This window comes from Oncorhynchus tshawytscha, linkage group LG16, assembly GCF_018296145.1.
Source record: "Oncorhynchus tshawytscha isolate Ot180627B linkage group LG16, Otsh_v2.0, whole genome shotgun sequence".
NCBI lineage: Eukaryota > Metazoa > Chordata > Actinopteri > Salmoniformes > Salmonidae > Oncorhynchus > Oncorhynchus tshawytscha.
In genome coordinates, this window is record NC_056444.1 from 56896295 (window position 1) to 56904887 (window position 8593).

The following is an 8593-nucleotide window of genomic DNA, read 5'->3' on the forward strand; positions in this document are numbered from 1 at the left end:
ATATACAGTAGGCTATTTTTCTATTTGTTCTGAGATTAAATGTGTTTTGTATTATGTCTAAAGTAAACTGACGATTGAAAAAAATAATCTTGAGTGACTATTTCTTTAAAAAGTGAATGAATTGAGACAATGCCACAGATGCACAAATAGCTGCATAAGCAAAGTTAATAATTATAAAAGCATTTAGAAATAAATAAAAAAAACAAAGGAGGAAAAATTCCCACACACTCTCCTTCCTTTCCATTTTTGGCAATAGTGCCGAGATGTAAAGCTGTGTGCCATAAATGAATGGGAAAAATGATGAGGGAGGGAAAAAAAGGGGGGGGGGGGACCCAACTTGACTTGTGTAACCTGTTGCTGATGAGAGTTTATTGTTTTTTGTTCATTCAGTAACCGGGCAGGTTGCAGGTTGCCCCTCCCTGAGGCAGCACTGGTTCCCAGGTAAGAGAGAGAGAGTAAAGAAGGTGAGTAAGAGGGAGGAGAGTTCCCACCACGCTCACTTGCTTTTCTCACACCAGCCCATTGGTCGGAGGTTGCATCATCGGTGTAACACGAAACCCCCCAGCAGAGCAGGGCAGTCTGGGCTGAATGACAGAGGAGCTGCATGTGTGTGTGTGTCTCTGTCTGTGTCTGTGTTTGTGTCTGTGTGTCAAGCAGGTTTCACTCCACATTGCTGTGCTTATCCCTGTCATACTAACATACCCACAATACGACATCCTGGCCTTTACCTAGCAGGTACTGTATCTACTATACTGTATCATAAGCTGAGGTCTGAAGTGCTGTACACAAGAGGTTATTTTACCTACAGATGGCTTTACACTCTGCCCTTTGAATGCTGCTGTACAATGACAAGACAAAAATATGTCAAGTAGCTATGTAATGCTGCATCCTTTTATGGCTTCCACCAGAAACTGGATTAATCGTAGTCGGAATATAGATAGACCTCTCCACTGAGTTGGGTAACTGTGTTGGTGAGCATTGACATTAGTCACACCATGGCCATTATGATTCCAAATCCAGTCACGGATCCTTCTGGAACTTTCATTACGCACACCTGGCCCCTCTTCCCAGTGATTAGTAATTGTATAAGTGTGCCCTTGGTTTACCAGTGTCCTGTCGATTATTGTTACAATGTCCGTTGGTGAGTGTGAGTACCTGTGCTGTGTGTTTTGGCTTTCGTGCCATTGTGGATTGCGCAGATGATTTCGGGCCTCGTCCCGTGTGTTAATCATTGTGCGCTTGTGTTATTTATTCGAGGTACTCCAAGCTCTTTTGTTTTGGGTTTGAGTTTTGTATAGTGTTTTTTTGGTCTTCGTCCCCATGCCTTTACACATGCCATAATTTGGGAAAGAAATGTTTAAAACTATTACGCATTCATGCGTCTGTCTCCCGACCCTTTATACCAGCGTGACAATTACAGTATATCCTTGGAAAATAGCTGAAACATTCCTTACGTTTTGTCCTTTTAATTAACAGGTAATAATAAATAAAAAAATCTACCGAAACAGTACCTCACATGGTATTTGACTGCCAAAACTAACCAAGGTTGATTTTCTTCGTAAAAAAATAATATGTTGGTAATCACAGTAAAAAAGCTTTCCCTGTCGATGCGTGATGTTAATCAACACTCAAATGTTCAACATAAATAAAGTCCATTCTGGTTCAAAATGGACACTATCTCCCAGGTTGGGGTTTCACATTAGTGCTGACAGGGGCACAGGTGATCAGAGGAGAATGTGGATGCATTCCTAACCCTTGTGTCTTACAACCAACACAGTCACTTCTGTTATCAGTCTATCCCAACTCACCGCGCTCCAGCACACACTCACATAGCATATCTTGGTGTGGGTTTCGACAAGCCATGGTTCTCATGCTTGGCACTCGCAGGCTTCCACCTGAAGACGTGATTACAGTTGCCTTACTCACTGACATGACGCAATATGGAAATGTTTAACCCTTACAGGTCTACGCTCGTTTTGTCAAATCAAAGCATCTCTTACAAAGGGCCATTGTTCAACTGTTATTCATTGTTTAAAATGTAGGAAACATATTGAATTAAATAAACCAGTAATCCAGGCTGCATCACATCCGGCCGTGATTGGGAGTCCCATAGGGCGGTTCACAACTGGCCCAGCGTCGTCTGGGTTTGGCCGGGGTAGGCCGTCATTGTAAATAAATTTGTTCTTAACTGACTTGCCTAGTTAAATAAAGGTTAAATAAAATGTGTAGATTTAACATGTACTGGAGAACCTTCATGTCCGTTTTATTTCTTACGTTGATTACTTCAGGAAATGTTTCTGTTAATATCTCTACAGTATTCTTCAAGTGCAAACAGCCCTCACACACACACACAAATTCATGCGGACAAACAACACACACACACACACACACACACACACACACACACACACACACACACACACACACACACACACACACACACACACACACACACACACACACACACACACACACACACACACACACATATATAATGCAATTGTGGACACTCCCACTCTCAATGCTGTATGAGAGTGTCTGTTCCTCAATGAAGGGCCTCTGTCTCCATTCTTTGTCACCCACTGAGTATTCACCACAACCAGATGTCCAAGGTCACAGCAGTCAACACATACAATGCACACGGGACATCAGAGTCAATAATGACACTATCAACACCAACCCCTAATGTACTGTTAAAACACTTAAAACATCTATTTAGGGAATAATTCAATAATTGTAAATGTACACAGGCACAAACTTGAGATGCTCAAGTTTCGCAAAAATCTTCCATTAACATCAATTAATGGATTATTTAACTCAAAGTCTGAGTAATAGGCCTAATAATAACTATTATTTTTTATTTGTAATGCACATTTCTCACACCCCAGGCACTAAACTGAATGCATTTCGAGTTAGAATTGTGCTGAAATGATGTGTAGCGGTTAACGCTCCCGACTCAGACCTCACATACCCCCCTGGGACGGGGGTTTGAGGCTTCCCTGTCTGGGCGACGGGGAAGAGAAAGTCCTTAGCCCCACAATGAATTGTGAACTGTGGGAACCAGTTGGGACTGTGCATTTTGTTGTGCTTTGTCACATGTTCCCTCCAGGCAGCTTACACCTGCTTGTGGACTGAGGTGGATGAGCTGCCATGACACACCACATTAGTTTGGGCAGGGAAGGCAGCTTTTATGGGTGGCGGTTAACAAAGTTCCCTCTGGGGGAAATAAAGTTATTCCACACCTTCATTTGTGAGTCAATAGTCTTAATTATATTGATTTCCATGATCATTATGAACCAAAGTAGTCAATCCCATTGACTTTTTCCACATTTTGTTACGTTACAGCCTTGTTCTAAAATGGATTTAAAAAACAAATTCCCTAAATCTACATACAACACACCCGTAATGACAAAGCAAAAACAGGTTTTTAGAAATGTTTGCTAATTTATTAAAAATTTAATAAAATAAATATCACATTTACATAAGTATTCAGAACCTTTACTCAGTACTTTGTTGAAGCACCTTTGGCAGCGATTACAGCCTCGAGTCTTCTTGGGTATGACGCTACAAGCTTGGCACACCTGTATTTGGGGAGTGTCTCCCATTCTTCTCTGTAGATATTCTCAAGCTCTGTCAGGTTGGATGGGGAGCTTCGCTGCACAGCTATTTTCAGGTCTCTCAAGAGCTGCTCGATCAGATTCAAGTCCGGGCTCTGGCTAGGCCACTCAAGGACATTCAGAGACTTGTCCTGAAGCCACTCCTGTGTTGTCTTGGCTGTGTGCTTAGGGTCGTTGTCCTGTTGGAAGGTGAACCTTCTCCAAATCTGAAGTCCTGAGCGCTCTGGAGCAAGTTTTCATCAAGGATCTCTCTGTACTTTGCTCCGTTCATCTTTCCCTCGATCCTGACTCATCTCCCAGTCCCTGCTGCTGAAAAACATCCCCACAGAATGATGCCACCACAAACATGCTTTACCGTAGGGATGGTGCCAGGTTTCCTCCAGACATGACGCTTGGCATTCAGGACATAGAGTATAATCTTGGCTTCATCACACAAGAGAATCTTGTTTCTTTATGTGCCTTTTGGCAAACCCCAAGCAGGCTGTCATGTGCCTTTTACTAAGGAGTGGCCACTCTACCATAAAGGCCTGATTGGTGGAGTACTGCAGAGATGGTTGTCCTTCTTGAAAGTTCTCCCATCTCCACAGAGGAACTCTGGAGCTCTATCAGAGTGACCATCGGGTTCTTGGTCACCTCCCTGACCAAGACCCTTCTCCTCTGATTGCTCAGTTTGGCGGGCAGCCATTCTAGGAAGAGTCTTGGTGGTTCCAAACTTCTTCCGATAAGAATAATAGAGGCCACTGTCTTCTTGGGGACCTTCAATGCTGCAGAGATGTTTTGGTATCCTTCCCCAGATCTGTGCCTCGACACAATCCTGTCTCAGAGCTCTATGCACAATTCCTTTGACCTCATAGATTGGTTTTTACTCTGACATGCACTGTTAACTGTGGGACCTTATATAGACAGGTGTGTGCCTTTCCAAATCATGTCCAATCAATTGAATGTACCACAGATGGACTCCAATCAACTTGTAGAAACATTTCAAAGAGTATCAATGGAAACAGGATGCACCTGAGCTCAATTTTGAGTCTCATAGCAAAGGGTCTGCAAACTTACACTGCTGTTCGAAAGTTTGGGGTCACTTAGAAATGTCCTTGTTTTTGAAAGAAAAGCCAAATAACATCAAATTGATCAGAAATACAGTGCGACTCCAGGATGCTGGCCTTCTAGGCAGAGTTAAAAAGAAAAAGCCATATCTCAGACTGGCCAATAAAAATAAAATATTACGATGGGCAAAAGAACAGACACTGGACAGAGGAACTCTGCCTGGAAGGCCAGCATCCCAGAGTCGCCTCTTCACTGAAGACCATTTAATGAAGCTACCAATTGAGGGCTTGTGAGGCGTGTGCTTCTCAAACTAGACACTCTAATGTACTTGTCTTCTTGCTCAGTTGTGCACCGGGGCCTTGAACTGCTCCCTCCACTCTGGTTAGAGCCAGTTTGCACTGTTCTGTGAAGGGAGTAATACACAGTGTTGTACGAGATCTTCAGTTTCTTGGCAATTTCTCGTATGGAATAGCCTTTATTTCTCAGAACAAGAATAGACTGACGAGTTTCAGAAGAAAGTTCTTTGTTTCTGGCCATTTTGAGCCTGTAAGCGAACCCACAAATGCTGATCCTCCAGATACTCAACTAGTCTAAAGAAGGCCAGTTTTATTTAATCATACCACAGTTTTCAGCTATGCTAACATAATTGCAAAAGGGTTTTCTAATGATCAATTAGCGGTAGTGTATGTAAATAAGGTTGTGTTTTTCAATACTTTGCAAACATTTCTAAAAACCTGTTCTCGCTTTGTCATTATGGTGTATTGTGTGTAGATTGATGAGGAATTGTTTTTATTTAATACATTTTAGAATAAGGCTGTAACATAACAAAATGTGGAAAAAGTTAAGGGGCGTGAATACTTTCTGAATGCACTATAAATGTACGAATGGACAACACCATTGATCACGTGACACCATTCATTCCTATGTGAAGACTCAATAGCGCATTGAAGCGAAATTAAGTCGATTAGGATGGTATCTCATGGAGACATAACATGCACAGTTTGAGGTACTCCAGGAGGTGACATTGCAGACTTGCTCAGTGCTTCCCCCTCTCATTGAGAAAAGGCATATGCATACTTCGTAGATTAAACTGTTCGGTAGAGATCGTGCATTTATTATGACAACATTTTGTAACGTTTTTGATCGTTTTGGCCTTCAGTGAGGTTTTTTAGGGTGTTCAGGCAAATAACCTTTTTTCTGGAGGCAAGCTGAAGTTCAGTGATTGGTCAACAGTAGGCATTTTTCAATAGTCTTTGTTGTCATTCAATGAGAGATGACTTGTTTTCATGCAAATTTTTTCATAGAATAATACTGCCCCAAACATCTTAGTTAAATGTCAAATTGCGTGCCAAGATCTCTTCGACAAAAATGTCAAAATTAATGACAGATTTATTGAGTTATCTTAGATTAATTCAGACTATCCTGCGGAAGTGTATACTGGCTACGGCGTCTCAAAATGGACAAACAGTACTATTGCCGCTTTTTTCTCATTTTTCAAGCGAAGGTCTTTTAAGGGAGAATGCGAGTACACTCATTCGGTTCGACTAGACACTATTCGAACTGAAGCACGCTGATGCCTTAACTCAAGTTCAAGGCCGTCCGCAATACTGCAGACTACCATTAGCAACTCAATTATCCTTATAACATCTTATGTGTGCAATTTTAAAATAATCGGTTCAAGGACATACCTCTGGTGTATTATAAGCAGTTATTGGTGCCATGATTGCCATGATTGTCTTCAATCTTCTGTTGAATCTGACAATTAATCTTAATGGTTGTACAGTTGTCTCAAATAAAACTGTGAAGGACCTCGGCGTTACTCTGGACCCTGATCTCTCTTTTGAAGAACATATCAAGACCATTTCAAGGACAGCTTTTTTCCATCTACGTAACATTGCAAAAATCAGAAACTTTCTGTCCAAAAATGATGCAGAAAAATTTATCCATGCTTTTGTCACTTCTAGATTAGATTACTGCAATGCTCTACTTTCCGGCTACCCGGATAAAGCACTAAATAAACTTCAGTTGGTGCTAAATACGGCTGCTAGAATCCTGACTAGAACCAAAAAATTTGATCATATTACTCCAGTGCTAGCCTCTCTACACTGGCTTCCTGTCAAAGCAAGGGCTGATTTCAAGGTTTTACTGCTAACCTACAAAGCATTACATGGGCTTGCTCCTACCTATCTCTCTGATTTGGTCCTGCCGTACATACCTACACGTACGCTACGGTCACAAGATGCAGGCCTCCTAATTGTCCCTAGAATTTTTAAGCAAACAGCTGGAGGCAGGGCTTTCTCCTATAGAGCTCCATTTTTATGGAACAGTCTGCCTACCCATGTCAGAGACGCAAACTCGGTCTCAACCTTTAAGTCTTTACTGAAGACTCATCTCTTCAGTGGGTCATATGATTGAGTGTAGTCTGGCCCAGGAGTGGGAAGGTGAACGGAAAGGCTCTGGAGCAACGAACCACCCTTGCTGTCTCTGCCTGGCCGGTTCCCCTCTTTCCAATGGGATTCTCTGCCTCTAACCCTATTACAGGGGCTGAGTCACTGGCTTACTGGGGCTCTCTCATGCCGTCCCTGGAAGGGGTGCATCACCTGAGTGGGTTGATTCACTGATGTGGTCATCCTGTCTGGGTTGGCGCCCCCTCTTGGGTTGTGCCATGGCGAAGATCTTTGTGGGCTATACTCAGCCCTGTCTCAGGATGGTAAGTTGGTGGTTGAAGATATCCCTCTAGTGGTGTGGGGGCTGTGCTTTGGCAAAGTGGGTGGGGTTATATCCTTCCTGTTTGGCCCTGTCCGGGGGTGTCCTCGGATGGGGCCACAGTGTCTCCTGAACCCTCCTGTCTCAGCCTCCAGTATTTATGCTGCAGTAGTTTATGTGTCGGGGGGCTAGGGTCAGTTTGTTATATCTGGAGTACTTCGCCTGTCCTATTCGGTGTCCTGTGTGAATCTAAGTGTGCGTTCTCTAATTCTCTCCTTCTCTCTTTCTTTCTCTCTCACGGAGGACCTGAGCCCTAGGACCATGCCCCAGGATTACCTGACATGATGACTCCTTGCTGTCCCCAGTCCACCTGGCCGTGCTGCTGCTCCAGTTTCAACTGTTCTGCCTTCTTATTATTCGAACATGCTGGTCATTTATGAACATTTGAACATCTTGGCCATGTTCTGTTATAATCTCCACCCGGCACAGCCAGAAGAGGACTGGCCACCCCACATATGCTCTCTCTAATTCTCTCTTTTTTTCTCTCTCTCGGAGGACCTGAGCCCTAGGACCATGCCCCAGGACTACCTGACATGATGACTCCTTGCTGTCCCCAGTCCATCTGACCGTGCTGCTGATCCAGTTTCAACTGTTCTGCCTTATAATTATACGACCATGCTGTTCATTTATGAACATTTGAACATCTTGGCCATGTTCTGTTATAATCTCCACCCGGCACAGCCAGAAGAGGACTGGCCACCCCACATAGCCTGGTTCCTCTCTAGGTTTCTTCCTAGGTTTTGGCCTTTCTTGGGAGTTTTTCCTAGCTACCGTGCTTCTATACCTGCATTGCTTGCTGTTTGGGGTTTTAGGCTGGGTTTCTGTACAGCACTTTGAGATATCAGCTGATGTACGATGGGCTATATAAATAAATTTGATTTGATTTGATTCAAACATTTTGTTATTTAAACGAAGATTGACCATGAAGATCACCATTTTTCCATTCACTATAATGGGGCGGTCCTGTTTTCTGCTATCAATGCCTGCAGTACTGCAGTCGGTCTTAAACCTCTGTGGCTTCAATGAAAGGGGGCAGTCATTCTACTGTAAAGGAGGCAATTATTCTACCCTAAGGGGGGCAGTCATTCTACCCTAAAGGGGGCAGTCATTCTACCCTAAAGGGGGCAGTCATCCTACCCTAAAGGGGGCAGTCATCCTACCCT